Source organism: Lagopus leucura, unplaced genomic scaffold, assembly GCF_019238085.1.
Source record: "Lagopus leucura isolate 7727_CA_CO unplaced genomic scaffold, USGS_WTPT01 Super-Scaffold_100009, whole genome shotgun sequence".
Lineage (NCBI taxonomy): Eukaryota > Metazoa > Chordata > Aves > Galliformes > Phasianidae > Lagopus > Lagopus leucura.
In genome coordinates, this window is record NW_024962266.1 from 26249004 (window position 1) to 26274396 (window position 25393).

Sequence of the window (25393 nt, forward strand, 5' to 3'; positions counted from 1 at the left end):
TCTTTCTTTCTTTCTTTCTTTCTTTCTTTCTTTCTTTCTTTCTTTCTTTCTTTCTTTTTCCTTCTTTCCTTCTTTCCTTCTTTCCTTCCTACTTTCCTTCTTTCCTTCTTTCCTTCCTTCTTTCCTTCTTTCCTTCTTTCTTTCCTTCTTTCCTTCTTTCTTTCTTTTCTTTAAGTTACACTTCAAAGCAGTGTGGAACATGCTAAAATGTTGTAGTTGCTCATGTAGTGTCACCAAAGCTGACTTCTGAATATAGACAAAGGACTTCGTGTACTGAAGTGCTCCATCGGTGGAAAATTGATAGCAGTGTGAGATATGCTATTACAGCCTTTTTGTTCTACCTCCAAATTTGTGCTGACTAAAGCGCTTTTGTGCCTGCCCAGGAAAAAAAATCTGTCTAGAGGAGGCTGGAAGCTTAAAACAAATGCAGCACGGAGGGCATAGATTCTTAAGCAGGACCGCGTGAATTTAGCTGGAGCTCACTAAATAACAACCAAAGTGCTTTATTTTTGTCAATTACAATTTCCTGAAAGAACATGAATCACAGGGAAAATGATCAAGCAGCAAAGAATAAAATCTCTCCAAGACCAGAAAAGTAAAATGAAACAGAAGAATTAAGTAGCACTTCCTAAGTCTTGTCAGTCCAGCTTGGAGTTATTGCCAGGTCTGTACACACCACAATCTATTCAAGCATTTCTGAGAGATAGGAACCAGAGATGCAGTTTGAATGCAAATTAAGCACATACTTTCTTTTAAGGCAGCTTGAAAAAGTCAGCGTGACCATGGATATACGCCCCCTTCTTCCACCCTCCTTCCTCATATAAATACATCAGCCAAACAGCATCACTACCACTGCCCCCACACCCAAACTGGAGAGGAAAGGCCAAAATAAACATTGTGGGTCATGAGCAATTCACCTAACCTTGGGCTACTAATGCTGGTGGAGTGTCTCAGGAACAGGAGTGTGCAGCAAATGGCTTATGTTAGTATGTGCATTCAGGTGACTTTGTAGATCACTGGACAGTGTGATTGAACCGTGATGGCCATAGGACTGCCCTATACTCTAAACAGTGCATTTTTGGAATTTGAGCAGTGGAAGAGACCCTTTTCCATTCCCATCTCAAGCAAGCAGAGGATGGCAGCCCCTGAGAGCTGGCCCTTCCTTGCAAGACCCCATGGGGGACTGTGACAGTTCTGCCTTTGATGCTCTGCTCCATGTAGCATTTCCTTCTCTTCTGCCCCATTCCCCTGCTTTTGTCACATTCTTCATTCTCCATTCATCTTCCCATTAGCCCATGGCATTATGCACTCTGTGTTTCTGTGTGCTACTCAGCCCCAGCACTGCTGTAACAAGAAAATCTCTTTTTTCTTAAACACAAGGCTGGCTTCTCACTCTGACCTGGTGGGGCTTTGCTTTGAATTTTCATGTGAATGACAAGGTGCAAGGTCATGTAGTTACAGACAAGGTCACTTCCACTTACTGCAGCGACAGTGGGAATGAGTAACCTCCTCACCACCCGCAACACTTGGTCATATTTGTCTATATTTTTATTGGAGCATTCATTCCACTCCACCCTGATAAATTGAGCTGGCATCCTGAGGGGTAACTAAATGGCAGTTACAAAACAAATGGACCAATAGTCTATTTAGTCTAGTCAGTGTGATCAGAATATATCCTTCAAAATAAAATACTACTGGATGGGGTATGGGAGTCCTCCAGATGGCCAAGTGGATAGCTTTCTAAGGTCAGCATGAATATTTAATCAGCGTTTTTTACAGTGCAAGCATTAAAGACACAAAGTTGGAGCTGCTCATGGTATCCATGGAACCCGAATCGCTTGCAAGGATACCCCTTTACTAGAGAAAGACAAAACAGCCGTGCTTATGTGATTATTGAAGTATACCTCAAATGTGTGTATTTATCTCTGTACTTCAAATGTGAGGTGTTTTCTGCTGTGGGATTTCTTCAGGTTGGTTTTGTGCTAGCTGGCAATACAGCACCAGCCATTTGCTACATTTGGAACTGGTGCTGGAGGGACATTAATGGTAGCATGGTGTTAAAATTTCGGTGCTTATACTGTTTTCATGAATGGCAATACCTTCTAGAGTGGCTGCATTAGACTGTGCAGTATGTTTTGCAGATTCCTCAAGACAAACACTATAAGAAGCGAGTTACTGCTATTACCAATCTAATAACAGCACACCCATCCTAAAATTATGCAGCCACAGTTTACAGTCTCTGAGATGAGGTCTCCCAGGGGTTCACAGACTGCCCCTGACAGATCCATGAAAGGCAACTAGTAAAGCAGAACTATTCTCTTTAGGCTTAAATTCCATCTGCATGGATCTGTACCTCCAATGGAAAATCTTGTGCAGCAGTCAAAGTTAAAGACTGAAATCTGTCTTTCCACTGTACGCAAGAATTGAATTCAAACTGGGTTATTGCATCAATATATATAGCCTCATTCTAACAACCTGTCGGTGCAGATCCTTTTTTTTTTTAAATTAACCTGTATTTTATTATGAGGTTGTGTCAGGGGTCAGCTCTGGTACCCAAAGCCTTTGAGATGCTCTGAGTCCAGGTCAAAATTTTGCACCATTACCTCCAAATCAACATGGCCCTGGTCGCTGTGTATCATCTTGTTGATGATGCTTTTGTAGCCAAATGATTCGAACAATATGATTTCAACATTGCTAATAAGTAGGTGACTAGAATGAGATGTGAGCCCAGGTTTTCTCATCATATGTTAGCACTATTTGCAAAAACAATTGTGTTTATCATTTAACATAATCTACAAGTTGTTTCTTTGATCTTTTGAATATTGCTTTTCTAAACAGATCTCTAGTGATTTCTTCATAAATTTCTTTCAGTCTTTCTGAGAATAAAACCCACAAACAATGCATTTTTTCAGTAAACATAGTGTTTTCTGCATTATGAGAATTATTCCAAATCACAATGTCCAGAGTTGCTGCAAGATAACAAGAAAAGCATTTTCTTTTCTGCCTACTTGCTTGCTTTCCTACCTTCTCTGTCCTCATAACTGTAGCAAAGTCATGACAAATATGGGAATTTGAATGAATAAATTTTTTTCAACCATCTCAGAAAGCTACTTCAAAAAGAGATAAGCCTCTAGAAGGCCCTACATCTTATCTTTTCTGTCACCTGAAAGCTTACTGGGTCATTTGTCAACTTTCATGAGAATGGAGCTTCGTTCAGAGTTTAATTCCTATGGCGCAGCTGCTCAGCTTACAGCCCTGGCTGCTCTGCGTGAGGTGTGCTGCATGCATATACCTGAATGGACAGCTGCGTGTGTTTGTGGGCTCAGAAACAGCCCAGGCACTTGGCAGTGCCCCTCTGGTATGCAGTTGGGAAGATAAAGTTGAGGAGGAAAAGGATAGCCCCACTTTAACTCCGGACCTTACCAGCAGTAAATCGAAGCCCGTTCCTTTGCCAATAGGACCAGATGCCATCAGGATCTGCCGGTGAGCTCTGCCTCTCCCCACGACCCCGCTGCCCACAGCAGCCCCAGCACATCTCCTCTGGCTGGGGCCAAACTCTCCCCAGCCCGCAGATATCCCAAAGCACTGATATCCCTTCTTCCCGTGCCAGCCCTGGGTGCTACTCTGTAACGAAGGCCAACTCTTCTGTTTCAGATACTGATGAGCTACATCTGGGTTAGATTTAAATCTCCCTTCTAGCTAAAATCTTTCCCATCTCAGTTATTTGAAATGTTTCTGTCCCAAATTCCTGCCCATTTTCCCTTTCTGTCCGTGACAGAAAATAAGAATAGAAATAGCAGTAAAATGCATTTTTTACAACTTGTTAGAGAGTGCAGTTGCGTGTTTTAGTTAGCAAATATGTCCATTTGTGGGCATTACTCCAGACAAACCAAACGAGCACGAGGAAGAGCTCAATCCATCTACCAGGTGATCAGTTGAGGTGTAGTTAAGCCAGATCACCCTGTTGTAAAACCAAGCTCTTGAAAGAGGATCAAGTACATTGAGGAAGTATGTATTTCTCTGTGTGGGATAGCACAGTCTATTTCTATGACCGTGATCTTCACTGAGGTGCCTTGCTTCAGCGTCTCACCACAGATAGGCTGACTGAGACCTGGTCAAAATGCTCAGGAGCTGGCTGGGCTGAACCTCCTAAAACATGGGCACAGTGATTCCTAAACTAGTTGCTTGGGTGTTGTTTGTTCGCAGAAATTTCTATGAGCACTCAGAGATCAATGTAGAAGTGAAACAAAATCGTCTTAAGTTTCCAAAGCAGTGGCATGTCCAGCCTGGCTTCGTGGCAGCTAGAAGCATTGGAGCCAGAAGTGCAGTGGCAAGTTTTCTGTTCCATGCAGGAAGAATAGGGAGGTGATGAAATGAGTATTCGCCTGAGGCTCTGGAAAACTGGAGCCAGATGATGGTGCATCGTATTAGGCAGGCACTTGCTGAAGAGCAAGAGCATGCACTGATGGATACTAGCAGCAGGACCACTTGCTTTCATATCTCAGGGATAGCAAGTGGAAGTCATTATAAACCAGAGTCTGTATAAAAATAACATGCAAAAAATGTTTTGGAGTGGCTACTTTTAACAAGCTGGAGGGAGCAGTTGCCTTCCTGCAAACCAAGCACCTCCTGACCTACTTCTTAACAGCAGCTGAAATCAAAGGCCCTTTATGCTGCTGAAAGCCTTAAACTGGGAAGCTGTTCCAGCAAGCAAGAAGTCCTGAGGCACTTCTCCTTGTCCCTTATATGTTCTTTCTAGCCTGTGGCTACTCATGGAAAGAAATGCCTTTCTACTTAAACATAGTTTGACTAATTAATCTATTCCATCTGTTCCTTCCTCCCAAAATGTAACCATGACACAGAAGTTTCCGAAACAGATTTGGTTCTCATATTGATAAACAGGTCACAGAAAAATGGGAGAGTGGGGAAGGGGGTGAAGGGAAATGTTGGGAATTTAGCTTTTATTTCATCCTGATTAGCTTCTGACTCCTTCTTGCAGGAGGCTGATTTATGCAGGATGCTGCATTCATCAGGGCAGTCAGCAAACACATCTGAGATCATTTGTGCAACTAGATGGGGAAGGTTACTCACTGGTTGCAGAAAGGCCTCCGAAAGTACAATGTGTAAAAAGTTTTGTACCAATTTCAGTGGAATTAAGTCACTTATTTGAATATTTAATGTAACCTGTGAATTTCCTTTCAAGACAATTACCAAAATCTGCTTGTCTCTCGCAGATACAAAAGTAAACGGTTTAATGAACTCCTTAAAACACTGAGAAGGAGCCGAATGGGTTAATTTTTAAAAGTTCAAAGTGCACCTGAACTGCGTTGCTGAGGCTCACCAGCTCACAGCTGCTGCAGGGCTGAATGCAGCGCTGTGTTGCCATGTGCAGGTTTGCTTCTCACAAGTTAGCTCTGCTATTGTAGATCAAATGCCCTTTATCTGAACTGACAGCAGGTAACTGATCAAATATTACTGAGTTTGCCTTTAAAATTTAACCTGCAAGAGTTATACACTGCATCCTGTCGGATTTTATGTTTCATGACATAGTATGCCAGAACCAGGCAAAGCAGCACAGCATAATGCAACGTGACAGCTAAAATTCAAAGGAAAAGACAGCTCTCCTGCAACAATTAAGCACTCTTGATACTCCGAGCTCAAATCCAGTGCTTTGTGCTTGCTGCAGCCAGCCAGGTGTCCTCCTCACAGCAACGTCACCTGCAGAACCACTGATCTTTTAAACACGCACAGCTAGACCAGTGCCTGCAGGTTTCCCAAACTTTGTCCGGTTTCTACTGTAAGACAACTTGACTACACTTTTTTTTTCTTCCCTTTTTCTAATGTTCTGCTTAGTATCTCCTTTTGTGTGATGGAGTTTTGACCATTTCTTGCTCCAGTGCAAAAGTATAATATTACTGATGATTTCCAAACTTGAAAGGAACATAGGAAAAAAACATTCTCTCTAGTGATGTAGCTGTGCTCACTCCAGACTGTATGTAATTTGGATAACCTTGACAACTAACACAATAAACAGGGCCATGATTTTAAGTGAGGATGAGCTAGCACGTTAAAATCTCTCTGCCAAATCTAATGCAAGCGCCAAGCCTTCCAGGTGTTTCATTGTGTTATCACACAGAACTAACATAATTTTTTCTTTCAGTTCCGAAAAGGTGGTCCAAAATGTTTAAACTACAGTAGTTGCAACATGTCAAAGAGGGAATTTATTATCTCAGCCCCAATAGGTCTTAATAAGCCTTACACAACTGTTTAGGCATTTATTCTATTAACGGCTGTTCATTCCAGTGGCTTCACCTGAATATTCATGATCTTACTATTCCCAGTGCTTCAGTGTAGCAGCTGTTTGAAATCCACAGCAAATGTTCAAGAGAGTTCCACAAATATAAACACCCTCACAGCTGAATGTTTGGGGCCTGTGCATCGCAGAGGAGAGACATGAAACATTTATGTGGAGTGATTTTTGGAGGACGGCATTTACAAAGCTTAAATAGTCCTTGCACATTTGGGAGCACTTCACTGTGATTGGGACATTACCGTGGAGGACAAAGAGTTTGGAAGAGCCTCCAGCCCACAAAGATCTTTCCTCGCCTCTGTGAGATAATTCAGCATAACAGAGGATTCCTGCAAATTTCCAGATTCAGAATCAAACCTAGGCAACTGTATTCAATGGTGGGGGTTTTTCTTGCCTCATTGGCATTGTTCTGAATGAGGACAGAAACAGCACGCATAGAAAAGGAGGCACCAAGGAGGCAAAGGGAAGCAATGTGCTCAGTTAAGAAGTTAATCTAAACACAGAATGAAACACATCAGTATACAATGAATCTTTAAAATCTTGCCGTCATCTTCACTCTTGTATGAACTGAGTGTCTAAGTCAGGACTCTACTTATGGAAACCATTTGTCTCATATTAAGTAGAAAACATGTTCTGATGGAGTCTAAGCAGATAAGACACTTTAATTAGCAAGCACATGGCGGACATAAAGAATTCAAGCTCCTCTCAGAGGAGTGGGGATGGGAAGCAGAGCTCTCTACCTGGCACCCCATCTGTTCTGCCTCTGTCCGTGTGGCTGGCATTTAGGAGTTGTCACCAGCTCAGAATTATTGGTGGTCTTTGCAAAATTAATGGCTGGATTTAGCCCACTTCTCAAAAGACAGGTACTCTCCTGCAGGAAAATGCTTTGAGGGCACGAGAGGATGATTTGCTCAGAGAAGATGGAGCAGAGGTGCAGGCAGAGGCATCAGCGCTTACAATGGCTCTAGCAGGAGCAGTTCTGCAGCTGAGGGCAGTGTCCCAGGACCTGCAAGACTGAGATTCCCACCCAACTCCACAGATTTCTGCAGTCATGAGGACAGTTTTTGCTGAAGAACCAGCAAATGGGGGCAGGAAACGGAAAGAAGGCAGGATGCATCTCCTAACACATGAAAACATTCCCCTTTCAATTCGTGTCACAGGTCTCCTTTTTTTTTTCTGGAGATTTCCCAGCTTCTCAAAACTGACAGACAGATTTCCAATTGAATAGCAAGAGTAGAAAAAGAAGGAAAAAAAAGAAAAAAGGAAATGGCACATGGCAACAAAAATTGTTTCCCATCATCTGAACTGTTCAGACTGGAGATTTTAGAGTGACTCAGTCCAGCCATTTTTCACTGGAAGTCTTTTAGTATATTGGCAGATTTGACATAACAGCAACAGTAAATTACAGTTAATTAGACAGATAAAATATAGTCAATTTACAGTAAATGTTAGCACAGACATTGGAAGTACATTTATGTATATATATATATGCACACAAACGTACCAGTAATAGGATTAGCACCGGTTAAGAACTTCCACGAACTACTGAGCAAGACCATATCTTGCTTTTGTGTAGTTCAGAGAGAAGGAATTTCCTTTCAGAGCCTAAGTGACTATGCTGATTTCAGAAGAAAAGCAGAGTTCTAGTGTTTAAAGAAAACCTTACAACAGCCACGGGATTTTCAGTAATATACTGGGGACAGCATTGTTCATATACAGACCTGATCTCTGTGAACAGTAATGGTTCCAGGCTAATAATGAAATAATCCATTTTTACTAGATGAAAGAAGAGGGATCAGAAAAGTAACTCGATCTGTGGGTAATAATGGTGCCAAAAGCTTATAATGGAAAATATCTGAAGAATCCGAGACTCTCTTTGAGAGATATGAATGATTTCTTTTTTCCTGCGAAAAGTGTATGAAGAACTTGAGAAGAAGTGCCTGACTGAATTTTATGAGAAAAAGCTCTGTTTGGGGGAGAAAGCGGCCGTGTCGGGTTGCAGCCCAAGCACAGCTCACCCAATGGAGCAGGAGGCACAGCTGAAAGACGCACGGATGCCCGCGCTTGCTGCGCTTGCACATCGGCTTCTTTCTTTCTTCTCCTCCAATTTTTTGTTCTCCAAAAAGCAAAGTTTATAAATTAGCAGGAAAAAGTCCCCGTGTCCAATTTGCCATCTGTTAACACATTTCATAATTCATACCATAATGATCTTTCAGCAAAAAGAAAAGATGGGGTGAAATCACTCAAATCAACTAAAGAATTGCTGCTTATTTCAGCAAGGTCAGGGTTTTGCTATTCCTGCCCAGCTAATTTCATTGCACAGTTGAACTACATTTCATGCAGGAACATCACCGGTGTGCAGTGTTCATTTCACCCCGTTGTGAGAATAATCCTTACTCAGATAAGCAGACCTATAAACATTGTGTGAGCTTCCGAGAAGAGTCTGCTTTAGTGCAAGTTTTTATGTTGCTTTCCTCCAGCCTTTTTCTTTGATTCCTGTGTTGTCAGGTTGATGAATGAAAACAAAAAGAAGAGGGAGAAAAATATTTTTATGTCCAAGCTCTCAAAATACAGCCATATAAAGGAGCGTACAAACTCCTCACCCGGCTCTGTGTTACCTAAGCACCCCTCATGTAGTGCAAGCAAAGCTCATGCAACAAAACGTGTGGCTCAGGAAGACTCCAGGAGGCAGCAGCATTTGTTGCTGAAACACAGCCATGATTTGAGACAGAACTAATGCTCCTATTTAGTAATTTTCTTTAAACCTTTACGAAGGTCATTGGCCCAAATATTCCCATTCTGAAACTGGGGGAGCGGAGGCAGCAGAGCTGTGCATACTGAGTTGATAGCACAGTGGTCTTCTGGCAGCACTGTGCTGTCTCCCTGTGTGAGGCATAAATAGGAATGAGCAGGAAAAATCAGAAAATTGTGTTTAGCATAGGCATAATGAACCCTGTGGTCCTTCCTCCTGATAAAAATGCCTTTATTTTCTGCAGTTTCATCTTTTGCATTGCATGCTCTGGCGTATCATCTAATTCCTGCTCTGTCCTCATGGGCATGCATGTACCGGTCCCTAGGAAGTAAATAATAACATGGGGGCACCTCTGTGACACGTTAATTGGAAGTGTATCATGAAATTTAGCCCTTCTCTCTCTCTCTATCATACACACGTAAAGCCTCCCTGCTCTGTAAGTGTGTGTGAGTGGATGTGTAATGCAGATAAATCATTGGATTTCAGTGACTGCTGCGCTGAGATTGAAATAAGAAATAGCTTGTTGATTACTGAGGCGATTAAAAGGATCATCTTATTGATTCCCACCCAGCCAGGCACAGACCTCAATAATGAACATCGACTGGTTTAATAAGGGAAAAGGCAAGATTTACTGGATGCATGTGCTTTTCATTAGGGAGAGCTGAAAGGAAATAAAAAATGCTGACCTACCCAGTCATGGGCCATTGTGCCTCTTACTCTTATGAGTGCAGCCAGTACAGGAAAGTGGGTAATAGAAAGCAGTATGTGACTGCACAGGGGCAATGCCTAATAAAATTACTGAAACTAAAGTAACAGAAATGAAATTATTTTTTACCATCTTTTTTTTTTTTCTACTGATTTCAATTCCCTTTGCTTAGAGTACATGAATTTGGATCTGGTCCATTAACAATGATAGCTGACTATGCATTAAAAAGTCAGAGGTTAGGTCTCTCTTCCTCCTTAGCGCCATTGGGAAATATGAGCTACCTAGGGGTAACCCATCTATCTAGGTTGATTCTAGGAGGAAATGATTATCTTAAAGATATGCTTGAGGTTGAAAAAGCATCAGCTGGACATCTGTGCTACACAGCAGTCTGGACGCTGGTCTGATTTGTTATTGTACCAATCAATGGCTCTGTGAACGTCTCCTTCAGAAGGACTTTCAGCTCTAAGTAAGTCCATACTGCAGATACAAGTGCAGATACTGGCACACGATGGGCAAGCTTTTCTTCTTAATAATCATCAGCAACAACAGGTTTTACCGGAATGCAAATAACAGGATTTTCACATGTCTAAGTCATACCTCAGATAATTTACACCTCTGGCAGAGGACTCAAACACAATTCCTTAGACAGCATCCATTTCATCTACACCAATCTCCCAATTTCTGGGAGAAAGGAAGCAGATTGCTGAGTATTAGAGACCTGGTGGGCTGCTAAGGGAGACAAGGCTTTCAAACAAACATCCCTTCCTATCACCCTCTGATTCACATAGCCCACAGTGCTGCTGAATCACAGAGATTTCTACAAATAATCAAATGCCTTGCCTATCATACATATGAAACATGATGTTCTTACTTGCCAGCCCCAAAGAGAGTATTCCGTTCTAAAACAGCACAACGTGTGTTTTCTTTGCCTGCTTACACAGTGAATGATGAGGAAATGATGAAATTTAATATTGTGTTCACTCTTTTGCTGTATGAGGAGTATAGGCTTGCTGAAGCTTTTAAAATCAGAGGAGCCAAAGTCTTGTTGGATTATAAAGGCAGTTCCAACCAACCTTAATGGGGTTACTCCAGATCTGTCACCGTGCAGCACTTTAAGGAAAAGAGGACAGATCTACTTAGTAAATTAATTATTCTTTAACTTGAGAAACTGTATAATATTCGTAGATATATCCATCTGTGCCCTCTGGGAGGGGCTCCCAATCACTAAATCCTTTGGACGTCACAGGAATTTGGTGGATGTGTTCTTGCCAATGGTTTTGTTGATGATTATTTGCCACTGTGTTAGCATAAAGTCCCTTCAATTCCGTGTCCCCTGCTGCATTAGCTTTCTCTGCTCAGTCTTTTTGTCTTATGCACCCGGTGAACTCTGCTGTAGCCTCCAAGGGACACAGGCTCTAAAGAACAAAGACAATTCAGTCCCACTGCAGTACAGCTCTTCAGCAGCACCTCCAAGTGTGTCTTCCCTCCTGGTTCTGCTGTGTCTCCACTTCTGCCCAGGACATGCTGACAGATGGCCTGGATGAATGGTTACAACACAGGCTTATCCTGTGACACAACAATTGTTTTGGTAGCTTTGAAACATTGCCTGCACACGCAGCCTCTGAGGTGCTAACAAAAAACAATACAAAGTGCTACGAAGCCCTTTGTTGGCACCTTTCTTTCTGTTTACGAGTGCCCTATTTAAATGTAGCTCATGGTTAAGTCAGAAATGAAATGCAGCTGAAGGGCTCCAGAAGCACTGAGAAAGGATTTCAGCCCAGAAGAAGTGGCCAGGCTGCCAGGCACACCAGCCATCTGTCTGGTACCAGTGGCCAAACCGACCACAGCTCTGCCAAAAGGGGCACGGATGTCTCGCCTCCAGTCCTACCACCTTCATCCCTTTCCTGGAAACAAAAGACAGCATTTCTAGTTGTGCATAATCCAGTGATTTAGGAAATGTTGGATGTCATACTGTAAACCAAAAAAATCGCACACTGTCCATGGAGACTTCTTTCCAGGGCTGATTTCCCTCCTCTGCCTGCTTCCACCCAAATGGCACCAGCAGTCTGAGGTTCCCTTTCCAAAGCTGGCATTGCCAACTTCCAGTTGAGGTCAGAGTTAGGTTTGTTCCTCTTGCCAGAGGAATTTGGGCATGTGTTACATTTCTTCGATGCTGAAAATGCAAAGGAGTTTCTTGTGGAGGCTGTTTCTCAGTGTGATTGCTTGCTATAATGTGTGGGCACAAAAGGGTGTCCAAAAGCTCTCCTTAGCCAAATATTTCCCTGCATTTTAAGATTTGCATGAGTGGGTTTTGTACTTAAGCAGCCTTTAATGTATTCAGAAAAAGGTTTGTTTGGTGGGTTACATAATAGTGTTGAATCTGACCCAGACTTGTTGTCACAGCACTGCTGTCAGATAGATAGTGAGCTGTCAGATTGAAATATTCACTAGTAATCTAGGTTATTGGGCCCTTCCTTCAGAAGTGCACCCAGCAGAAAAGCACCAGTGGTAGGAGCTGGAATTACACGGCTCTGTGATGGGGGCTGAATGCTCTTCTCAAAGCACTCCCTGATACAGGGAAAACTTTCAGATGAACTGTACCCTATTCCAGGATCAGCTTCCAGCTGATTTATTTTTTCATCGTTCTTCTCAGGTTAGAGCATGATTAAAGACCTTAACTTCATAGACAGATAGGTTAAAAAACCTTTATGCATTCACCAGAAATATGCCCAAATAGGAAGTTAAAGGATTCAAGGACTTAGGCTGTCTGCAGTCAGCCTTCACAGCATGTAAAAGCACAACAGCATCAGGCACCATCATTACACAGTTGATCTCTAATTAAAATCTTAAATACAGAGACCAGATAAAGTGCTGACCTTTTCAATTGAGAAAAGACTAATTGTTCTTTCTTGCTAAAGATGCAGTAGGTATCCTTACAGATGTAATCTTGCTCATTCCTGAACCATTTTTAGATAGGTTCTGCTACAGAGTCATTGATAGGAGAAGCAACTAGCAATAAAAAACACTGTGTGCCATATAATGGCATTTGTTTATTTTTGAAGCCATTTTATTGCAGAGTTCTTAGCTATTCAAGCTTGAATTTTTATTTTGCAGAATCTTCCTTTTTAAGTAAATTTGGGTATCAGAAACCAAAAATGCTAAGGCTGTCTTGGAGAATACTTCTAAGTTAATGAATTGAATGACTTTGAATGGATCAATCTTGCCACTTTGCCATGGCAAGTCCATAGTGATCCTAGTGAGCTGTGACTGCTTGATGCAACACTTCCCACAGAATGTATCTGCTATCAGTATTCTCATTACAGGGGAGAGAGAAGTAAGATTGGAAAGTGAGGGCAGAACTGGTCAGATCAAAGTAAGAGGGAAAACAGCGAGGAGTTAAAAAAAAAAAAAGACTGTGGAAAACCCATACTGCTGGGACCTTGAATTCTTCACGGCTTAAAGAGACGTGGGTAGAAAAACAGCTTCATTTCTGCCCTACCAAAAGATTAAGGTCCTTTGATCAGAGAAGACAGAGGTTAGAAAAGGAAGTCAGTTTGTTAGAAGACAAGGCATCTGTAGAAGATACCAATCTGATCAGAAAAACCTGTGGTTATTCTTGGCTGGACTGATCCCCCATTTCAGTTCCTCAGGGCACAGGCTGTGGTCAGTGCTCTGGAGTCATTCTGGGTGCATTTAATGTTCTTTGCACTGACTTCAAGGCAAATAAGCTCCAAGCTCGTGCAGAGAGACACAGGGCTCTCCCATTACACACATCACTAATACTGGCCATTGTGAACAACTGAGCCAAAACTCTTTATCTGAAGCTTTCAGATGACTGCAGGGAGGCTTAGACAATTCCACCAAAGGCAGAGAAAGGTCCCAAGCCTCCCACCAGCACTACATTGAAAGGAGATGATAGCCATCACTTCTGTTTCACATTTGCACGTATAAATCTGTCTGAGCCTTGATTCAGTTTGGTGTTACTTCTTTTTATTACAGATGGGGAATCTGACTCCACCTATAACAATGTGCTTGGTTGTACTCTGTGTTGGTTTTGCTCGCACGCAATCGAGCTCATAGGAATTAAATGTGCTCTCTGGTATCTCCTTCCTCACAGATGGGATAATAGAAGGGATAATAGAAGCTTTTCCTGAGCTCTTCAGCTGCTTCTTTGCCATGTTTTCCTGGTTGTCCAACGCTCATTTCACTGACCCGGGTGTATGGTCTGACTTAGGCAATGGGGACAAGTGAGGCACCAGCACCACAGCAGCTCTCTCCTCTGAGGTGTCCCCAGCTCAACCCACTCCATTCATATTTCTCAGCACCTCACTCCCACAAAATCTGCTTTAAATTATTCCAGGTGGGATGGGCTGACACTGGCCCTCACTTAGTGGATTCAAATTTACTTTCTTTCCTTAAAAATACTGTCGGGCAGAACTGATGATAAATGGCTGAGACCACTTGCACCAGATAATTGACTGGGAACTGAGCAGTCTCTCCTAGGACTCATCTCCCCAGGCAGCAGCATGCTGTCACAAAATGAAAGATTTGCTGCACTCAGGTCCCAGTGGTGCATGCAGGGCCATGGTGTGGGACACGCCGTGCCTGCTGAGGATGATGCCTCCTGCCCCAGGGTGGGAGTGGGCAGAGCCAGAGCTCCAGCACAGAGGGCCATGTGCAAGATGAGCAGGCTGGGGTCCTGCCACCAGTGCCGTGCAGGGACCACAAGTCTGCAGACAAGAGCATGCTCATTGTTTTCACATTACCAAAGAGAACAAAAAAGGAGGGGAAAAAAAGAGAGATAGGCTATAAATCCCCCAAACTGGGGAAGATAAATTAGTGTGAGAAGTCGTGAGGAACCTGACAGGAAAGAGTTACTTTGTGCCATTCTGCGACGAGGAAAAACAGCCTTAGGTTTTTCTATTGTCTGCAGGTTTTTCTCCGTGAGAACAGAAGGTTGGGCACAAGGTGAACTGTCAGGAGGAAAAATCGAGGGAATCATAGAGAAGATGGGCCTTGTACATAATTGATCTGACAGAGCGCTGCCCACTCCATCATTGTGGCTGAAATATGCTTGGCCTCCTGCGCAATAATGCATGTGAGTTTAGCAGCTCAAGACTTGGTCTATTAGGGAGTTTTGTTTAACCAGGAATGCTCCTGTCCCTGCCAGCACTGAACGCCCCCTAGAAATCACAAAATCCACGCTCTGTCTAGAGGAAAAAATCCCACCACACTAAACACTTCCAACAGTAGACAAAACCAGAAAGGGACTTTGGGTGAAATCAGGGCTATTAGAAGTAAGAGCAGTGTTTGCACTGCCTCCAACAAGGCCAGCATTATGCTGTGCTCCCTGCAGGATTCCTGTGCTCCCCATCACATTCCTTTCTCCTTTTGTAATCCTACCAGTGGGAGATGTCACCTTCTCATCGAACTGTCTCACAACCAGCCTATGGGAGCCTTCCATAAGGGGCAGAACAGATATCTGAGGATTTGGGATCTCAAACCAGGGGCATTAATACAACTGCTATATCATAGCTTTGTTACTGGCAGATAAAGAGGCGTAGCTTAAAAGAGCAAGGTACACCAAGATACAAGTCCTGATAAAAGCTGCCATTTCCAGACACAGCCAGCAATTGTCTCTGAAAGCCTCTGGGTGGTCTGAGCCTGCAGACCTGTTCGGGAGACCTCCATCGTGCCTTGCTTTGAATGAGGCTTCGACCAGTGGGCGAATACAGCACAATGCCACCTGTGTGGTGCTGAGAGCTCCCAGAGCCCAGCGGCTCGGTGGGCTGAGTTCAGGCTGCACAGAGGCACAGACCTCGCTGCTGCGCTCAGCATGGAGAGCTGTGGAGGGACCTCACTGCTGTCCCCTGCTCCACAGCCTCTGCCACCTTCTGCTCGGTGCTGGATGCTATCATTTACAGCCCATCTGAATAAACCAAGCCACCCACACACCGATATTGCACTAGGGTCACCACGAGCAATTTTCTAAAACCATGCTGACATCGTTGAAAAAATTGTTTAAATCCTTACTATTTCCAGCTAAAAAAATCCATCATAATTATGGAAATGACCGTGGAATTATCTTTCCATAAATTACCACTGCTGACGTTTAAACTGATTGCGATTTATTTTGCCCCTCAGATCTTGCCTCTGGCTGATGTTGTTAAGAGCTGTGATCTCCAAACTCGTTGATATTGCATAAAAACATTTGACACAAAAGGGGTTAATGATTTCCATGCAGGGTAAAGCTATGAGGAATTAGTGCTCCAGAGTGTAGAACATTCACTTTTACAGTAGGTGGTGTTCTTGTTACACTTTCATACATGCCAGGCTAATTAACTGTCTTAAAGACCACATCATTAAATTATTTCCCCTGCTTAAAACACTGCAATGTTTAATGTACCCCAGCAATTCAATTACGTTTAAAACAATATCCTAAGGACAAGGATATTGGCAGGGTGGCTTTTAAAGGAAGTTTCACGCTTTACCTCAAACGCAGGTAAAGCAGAGAGCAAAAGGAGAATTTGAATTCCAAAACAGCTGTTTGAACAAAAGGAAATCTTCCACAAAAACTTGTAAATTAAGATAGTTAATGTAGTCTGGATAATTGATTTTTCCTTTGCTCTTTTTAGTAGAAGTTCACTCCAAAACTCTGCAGAGCTTTACTTTTCCTTCAGTACTTGTTAAAATCTGCCCGTTCCATCTTGTGATATATTTTTTATTGTTGCTTTATCTTCCTTCCCCGTTGCAGATTCTCTTAAGAAAAAAAGCACAAAGAGATTTCATTAATTATAACATCTTGGAAGATGGTGTTGGGTCCTGAAGGTGTATTTTGCTAGACTGTAAATATGCAATGATCTTACACATTTAATCAAAATAACTCATATTAATTTATTAGAGGAAAAGTGGGCTGCATTCTGGCTCCATCACCCTCCACCAGCATCATTTCCAGGCACCAGCAATGCATCTTCCTGCAGCAGAATGAGTGCAAGGCCAGCAGTGAGCCCTGCACGAAGGACACCGCAGTTGCTGGAGCCTCGCTCCTTGTCAGCAGGATCTGCAGAGATGTCCTCTGTGTGCTGGGGACACCCACTGCTTGGCTGCCAAGGGTGGGAGCAGCTTCAGCAACAGAAGTTTGTGTCATTGGCATAGTCTGCTGGATGTAGAGAAATACAGGGGTGAAAGTGACTAGAAGAGTAATTCTGTCTGCACAGTAGTCCAAACAGCTTCTCTGCCATGTCTGAATAGTGCTGAAGCAATACTGATCCCTAATATCAAGGAACCAAGCTTCTCACACTTCAGTCTCTCTGATGTTTGGAGTGGGATGTTGATGTTCTACAGCAAATTCTTTTACTCTTAGCACATTAATCAAATTATTGTTGAAATCCTTACAAGACACCCTTCAGGTCAGAATACAGAGTTTACTGTTACAGGTGGGATGGGACCTGTTAAAATGCAAATCCTTAGCCCACTAATTTGGGTGGAGTTCGTCTCCAGTTCCTTTCATTTCAATGGCAGTGCCAGTCATTCGAATAGCTTTGATGCCAATCTGTCTGTGGGAGCTGCTGCTTCCTGCCCCAAACCTATCTCATTTTCTGAAGTATTCTGCCAAGCTGTCTGAGAGCAAACGTGATCTCATAGGCACCCTCGCTCAGGTAGCAAAACCACAACACGGATGTGTGGGAACCAAACCCACACAGAGAAGCCACAACTCAGAATAAAAGCAAGATAACCACGTAATACTGAAAAGACATGGCTTATGGCAGGATAGGCATGTTAGCACACAGAAGAGGATCATTAGCGTAACGTCTTTTGGGAGAAGAACACAGCAAGATAGTTCTCCCTTTGGCAGAGGTAGGCAGAGTGTCTGCTTGTGATAGTACTCAAGGGCTGTGCAATTCCTGTCTCTGACCAGTTGACCTATCCTGTAACTACCACACCATATACTGTATCACCTCGTATCGTATTCTGTCATGTTCATATCCAGTGTGACAGTGGTTTCTTTGAATGAGTAAGAAAAGTTGGCTCAAGTGACCATATGTAGTTCCTACTTTTTGCCCTGTAATCCGTCAGGTAGCAGAAAATGCAGTCAGCCTCAGGCCATACAGCCACATTTTCCTGCCTGGTACCTTCTCATGGTTATATATGTTGTTACTGTGTCATGGATGATCCTGTGGTGGACCCTCGTGGTAGTAGAAGGTGAGGAGATGCTTGTGCTCACGAAAAATGGCGTGTGGAAGCAAGGTGTTGTACCCAGACCGTTCATCATCTCAAATTGATGATCTTTTCTGGTGGGCTGAATCCAGCCTTTAGGAGAGAAACTGACAATTCCCAACATAAGGGAAACAAAAAGGAGCTGCAGTGTCTGTAAGAGGCAGTGACTTTAGGATTTTAGCATGGAAGCATCAAGTTGTTCCCAATGCAACCAATCCAGTGAGAAAGCCTTTTCAGATGATAAATGACTAAAGTTAGAGGGTTCTTAGTGCCAGGATTTTGGTTTATTTCAGTTAGAAAGAATTCCCTCACTGTGAGGAAAGGCAATTACTACCAAATAGTGGTTGCTCTGTGAATCTCATGGGGACTTGCTTTTATGGCCAGTATTCTCACCAGCTGGGTGAGGGGTGAAGTGTTATCTTCATGCAAGTCTGAGAGGTCTGTGATCCAGCTGGGTGCTGGTACCTGTGTACTGCACTTCCCTGTACCTCCAAATAAGCTGCCAGAGAAGGAGCCCAATCCTTCCTCTCCAATCCTGCTGCTCCCACTTTGGGACTGTACACCCTCACAGACCCTCACAGTGAGTCCAGCCAAGGAAACGGCCTGTCAGAAAATCAGGCATTAAAAAAAAAAAGGGTTAATTTTCATTGAGATCAGTTTCCTGATCTCTCACTGCGTGGTCAGAGAAACACCTGTGCTGGCACAGGGGGAGGGAGCACGAGTAACCATCTGGAGAGCACGGGGACAGGAAACCCATTTGGGTTGCAGAGCAGACTTCTGCCAGCTTAACTAGCCATGGAGTGGTGGTGTTAATCAAGACCTTGAAACAGGCCTCCAGGCAAACATAGCATGGCATCCACGGGATTAACCATGGGGTGAAATGCATTGCTGGCCATATGATGACCGAGAAGTACTTAAAATATAGATCTGCATGGATATTCCAATAGAGCTGTGTTAAGATGTCATCAATAACATTATGGGGAACTGAAGTGGAAATTCCAATGTTGCAATGGAATTATGGAATTCATTTCAATGGGAATTTCTTTTTTTTTTCTTTTTTTTCTTTTTTTTTTTGCAATGAAATACACAGATCTTAGCTGTGTTAATTCATGTTAACTTGTTAATAAGTCACAAGAACATAAATATAACCAGTGCATCCATAGGTACCTGCATGGTTTCCAAAAAGTATGCAGCAGAATCCCTTCGTACCCTGCTTAAACCTGTGCTAAAGGGTTGTGGTTTGATCTGTGTTCTCCTGAGGAACTCTGCACTGATACACTACAGACATACATTGCCACTGTGACTACACATAATGTTTGTGTGTACGCATGGTATATAATCTGTTTCACGGTCTTGCATTTTCTTTCTTTCTTCATATTTTTAATTGGGTTTAATGTATTTATTTTTCATATATGTCCCAGTTATTTATTTTGCATTTCACTCCAAATTTTTTTGCCATAGTATGCTTAGGCAAATCTATTTTTATTAACCTTCCATTTCTGGGTCTGTTGTACAAATAAATTGCAAATGTCAAGATCACTTCCTTTCTCAAGAGTTTCCTTATCCCTAACTAGCTCAGCAAGTCACATGTAACATAAAACATACTGCATTAACTGTAAAACATATGCATGCAAAACAATCTTTTTTCTAAGGCAGTTATATTTGGTGCCTTTATTCCCTTGAAGCAGTCCATAAAATATTTCCAGTTGTATGATACACCCTGACAGTAACATTTTTCATTCAACATTTCTCCCTTTCCTCATTGAAGACTGACCCTTAAAAAGTGAAGAACACTGTTGCCATCCATAACAAAGCAGAATCTCCACAATCTCAGTTAGGCTTTGGACTCATCTTCACCCAGGCATTATATATCTGGGCTCTGAGCACGTCTCAGTATTCAGCAATCTGAGGCTTGCATGCAATATTCCCCTGACAATCCACACACCAGGCTCTAAGAAACACTGCTCTGAACTGAACCAGGGTCAGTACCAAAAGAGGGCAGTGAAGGAATGGCACTGATCAGGGGGTATCACCCTGAAGGTCCTCCTCTGAAGATCACCATCAGGAGGAACCAAGGACGTGGTGCTCCGCAGCACCAGAAGCTCTGTAGCAACAGCTTGCTGTCAATAAGATCAGCCGTGCTTTCAGTTGTACATTTATTTAAAGTCTCTACAAACGTGATGGGCTGTATAGTGCAGAAAATAGGCTTGCTGGGATTAGAAAATGGGCAGTGAATCCAACACGTACAGTGTTAGCACCTAACTAAATGAGTATCTCAGTTTAATTCCTGACTTGAACCTACAACAGAAGGTTACAATAGTTTCACTACGCTAATTTTATTTTAGATACATATGAGGAGGTGCTAGAACACCCCCATTCCTAATTTGCAGTTATAATTATTTCGTAATAAACATAGTTCTGCAAAGAAGTCTTTGAGTGACAGAGCCGAAGACCAAAACTTCTTTGGATGCATTGAAAGTGTCGATAGAGACGGTGCAGGATCCTGCACTGACCTCAGCACGCACCTTCACCTCTGCCTCAGCAACACCTGTGCTGCACAGGGCTCACCGCCCCGCATCCATTTGGTCTTTGGCTTCTCCTGTCACTCTCAGATAGAACCAGAACTGCAGCTTTGAAACAAGCCTAGCCACACTCCCCTGCATCGTGCTGTCCAAAGGAATGACTGTGGTCTCAGTCTTCCTACAAGCAGTCAATGTTTTCTTTGCTATCAAAACGATGCCCATGGGGTGAACATGCAGTGTGAGCTGCACAGCCCTGTCACTTAGAGAGCACAGCAAACCCGTGTTCTCCTAACGATCCTGTCGCAGCCAATTCATGCAACACCATCCAGGGGGTCTGGCTGCCATTCTTCTTTGCCTTCACGAGCAGAATGGAGACAGCTGCTACTGAGGGTTTGAGTCTGATTTGCCCCAGTGCTACTCCACTTTAAATGAGCATCTCATTGTTATCTTGCTTAGAATAAGAAGAATCATCTTCAGACTGTCTAAATATATCAATAATGTATGTCTGTATAACTCTGAAGCAGCAGAGTTCTGTAGTTCTTCAGGGAACAGCACTGCACGGGATTCTGGCTCTTTGATGAGGCTTCTTGTGGGGAAACTCCTTACCAGATCTGCACCTGAACCTGCTGAGCACTTTGCAGTCGGTACATGGATGTGCCTAAGCACTTGGGTTCATCTTCATAGAGCTGCTGTCATTGACCTCCATTTATCACCTTCTGGAAACCCTCACCTAGATGGAGGCTGTGTTTGGGTAACAGCACTTGCCACGCACAAGACTTTCTGTTTCTGCTCTGAAGGCAGCCATAAGGGGAAGGACCAGCCTGTCTGTGCCATCACTGTGCAGAACATCAGCAGCAAATGTGCTGGTCACAAACACAATTAGCAGGTCTATGTATTTACATACACTGAGAACATCCAAGGAAGCCTGAGAAGAACCTCCTTCCACCTTCTGTACCCTTTGCAACTCTTCTGTGGGCCAATTTAATGCACTCTCACAGAAATGTGAAGCTGTGCTTGAGCAGCGCCAGCAGATTGCGTTACCCTGCCTGGCTGTACAGAAATCACACATTTCTCCCTGCCTGCAGTCCCATAGGTCACAGCTAAGGTCAGTTGAGAACAAAAATGATACTTTGTGATCCAACATTTAGACACTTATCAACTCATAAATCTTCATCCAACTATAATGACAAAGCACGGAGCAGCACAGTTCCATAAGCACAGGGTTGTCTTCAGGAAAAAAAAAATAGCAAAACTAAGCATAAGACAAAGGCTGTATTTAGAACATAGCAAAAGAGACATGCCTTTTCCAAACTATTTTTATTTTTCTATTTCACAGTCTTCATTTTCTGAATATCTAGGTGGAATAGAAGACTGTGTCACCACTTGGAATTACACAGAGCAGTTAGCTAAGGAGTAATGATCGTAAGCAGGATCACTTAAAGAACAACATTGAAATGTTTTTCATAGTGAAAATAAATGACTCACTCCTTTGTATTTGGCAGCTTGAAATGGGACCTCTTTCCTTAATGACATTCCCTCTTTGCAGCGTGCTTATATTCATTTGCTATTGTGCATTTGTTCATAGTACCAGTAATACTTGGCACTTATGGTCCATACTGTCTTTTAACTCAAAAACTTTACGAGCACCGGTTGATTAAAGTGGACAGTATCCTCAGGACATTTAATGTCTGCACCCATTTTTCAGAGCAGAAAACTTGGAAGGGTTAAGTTTCTTGGGAAAAACATCATGATGCACATCACAGGTGAATTCCAATGTTCAGAAGGGTTTTGTTCCTTCTCTTCTGTCACCTGAGCTGTGTGAGATTTCTGTCACCCAAGACCAACCCAGTTTGCCAAAACACACCAAAGAAACATTTGGTATTTTGCACCTGATCTGAGTTTGTACCCTCATTCCCATACTTATCTGGGTCCATTATCTAAACTTCATGTGAGCGTGACATTAAAGCAGCTGAAGTTGTAGCTACTCTGCAGGACAGTCCTTTCTCATCTGCAACATCTGGATCCCTTCTTGCAAGCTCTTCACCAAAGAATTATTGGAGCCGCTGAAAATCTTCTGGCCTTGCTTGCTTTCACTCAACTTCCTTGTTAGGTGATTCCATTTATTTTTCTCTTCTAGTTACTGCTCTTATGCTGGTGCGAGGTATTAGCAAAGTAAGGGCACTGCTGAACCAAATCCACTCTACGGAAAGCAAATCCTCAGGGAATCTCCTGTTAAGCTTGCAAAACAGCCCTGTCTCTCTGGAAGAGTCTCGAGCAGAAACATTTCCCCAAGACTCTTCCTTCACTCCCCATTGCAGAGAGCCCTTCACACTTGCTTGCAGAGAGATGTACCCATTTGGGGGTAATTCATTCAACAACTGTCAGATCTTTCTAACTGCTTTATAGCTTGTCCTCCTCGAGCATTCTTTCAGTAATCCCTATACCAAAGCTGAACCAAATGTGTGTTTATGTAAAACAGCCCAAGCTATATGCAGCCAGTGCTTTTTGCATGACCTTTAGCGTAAAATGCAATATGTCTGGTCTCAGTTATGTTATTCTGTCAACATGTTCCAGTTTGGGCTAAGCTGGAAGCAGCACTCCGTACATCTGGCTCAGGAAGAGAGGACATCTGTGCAACTAGTCTAATAAACCAGAGCAATTCAATGAAATATTGTTCTAGTGTTAGGGAATGAAAAGAATTTCTGCATTGCAAAACACAACAAATGCTGACTTCTACCAATAAGAGTGACCTCCAGAAACATGGGAGATAAATCAGCATGAGGGAAAGGCAAAGAGATGTTAAATGATGCTCTTATTTCAAATATAAACATCTTCCAAACACATAAATCTTCTCATTTGATTTAAAGTTATTTAGTTCACATGGAGTTAGATAATGTCCTCCTTTTAAAAATATCACTTCGGAAATTTATGGACGTAAAGTGCTAATTATGTATTTTTAAATGTGTTTTATAATTTCATTGTATGAATCCCTTTAGGACATAATGCTATCTATAAATCCTTTCCCTTCTTCTGCCTGGGATTTTGTGAAGAACACAATGGCTAATGCAGTCTAAATTAGACAGAGGCATTTGGTGAGGTCAGAATACTATTGCCAGGAGGTTCCCATTTTATTTTCTTTGGCCATTTTTAAAAGGGCAGCACCTTACACTTACTTTAACAACAGAGTACTGCTCTGAAGTAATTCATTCAGCAATTGCTTTTAGCTGCTTTAGAATTTTCATCAGCCTTATTTATCCTTTTTTCCGAGTACTCTGATTGAATAGCAAAAAAGTCCAAAGTGAACTAAGCACTTCCCAGCCTTTCCTAAATATTAGCTCCACTTCTAGAAGATACTGGGAGTCACTGACAACAGAGAGAATCCCATTTTGCTCTTACACAGTGAGTTTTGTATTTGGTCTGACAGGATGGAATGAGCACAGATTTCTCATGCTTCATATTCATCCCCATTTGATACAACGATCTTTCTGCTGGATTTTTTGTACAAATCTCACCATGCCTCTCCTCTTCCATCCCTTCTGCTCACGCACACCTTGCTGTTGTCTGCCTAATGACAGGACCCTGAGAGGATAATACTGCTCTTTTTAGTCCAGAAGTTAATCCAAGAGCTCATCAAGCTGTTTTCCAGCTCCCATACAGTCTGCCATCAGCAAACTTCCCTCTTCAAAGCCACTTCCTCTGGTCTCCACCCTAAGGCCCACACAAAACCAAGTTCATCCTGTTGGTTACCTTCCATCACACTTGCTTCCATCTGTCCCACTCCCATTGATAAACCTTTAACAGTGAGTGAAAAAAAAAAGCCCATCTTGGTGTGAACGAGCTCCAGAAAGCAAGGGCACAAAACATCTCCACCTATCAAATAGCCTCTGCAGTGGCTGCTTGCAGTGAATAGACAATATCTCTTGAGAGAATTCCAGAAAACCAAATACAGCAAGCTAACTGCAAATACAGCAGGTCGGTGAGATCTGCAGAATCTCTTTTCTTGAAAGAGACTAAAAGTCTCTTAAAAGTTTCCTTCAGGCAATTTGATTCTCGCCCAACTTCTCTGGAGGAAAAAAAATCCCTGCCCATATATCTTCATGCATTCTTGAGTGTCCCAGGATATACTCCTGGTCCAGTGAAGCGCATCAGTCAGGGACAAGGCAACATTGCTGCTGAATCTCTGACTGCTGCTGAATCTCTCCGTGTGTTATGTTAGTACACAGGAATGTGGGAAGGGAAGGGCAGGCTTCATCACACAGCCTTAGTGTATAACTAATGACTATTCATATAGAAGCAATAATGACCCAGCAGACCAGGCACAAATCAAAAGACATGGAGTCCTACTCTGAGCTCCTCCACACATCAAACATGGGATCCAGGAGATCGCTTTGTCTTTCTGTAAATCTCTTTCCCAAAATGTTCCTTGTTCTGTGCTGTCTGTGCGGATGGGGACCTTGTGTGTGTTCCCTAGCACAGCAGTGTAGACTGATGGCTTGGTCATGGAGAGTCCAAGCGTGCATCTACGTGTCTTCACTGCAGACCCACAAGTCTCATAAGGAGACAAATAACTTGCCTTTTTTCCTGAAAGGAAAGAACATACATTTTTCAGCTATTGAAATACAAAATCATCCAACTGAAAACGAAAATAATAATAAGGCAATTTTTCCTCACTAAAAAGTGCTGGGTTTAAGTTTAAATTTTTTATTGTTTTTATTAATAACTTCCAGATGAATCTTTGAACTTTGAAACTTCATTTCAGAGTGAATTATATTGGCTGCCCAAGAAGTCCTCAAAAAAGCTCTAATGGAAGGAAAGACAAGGCCAAACTCCTTCTAATTTTCCTAAATTCCAAGGAAATGTATATCTGAGCCTACATTTCCCACTCC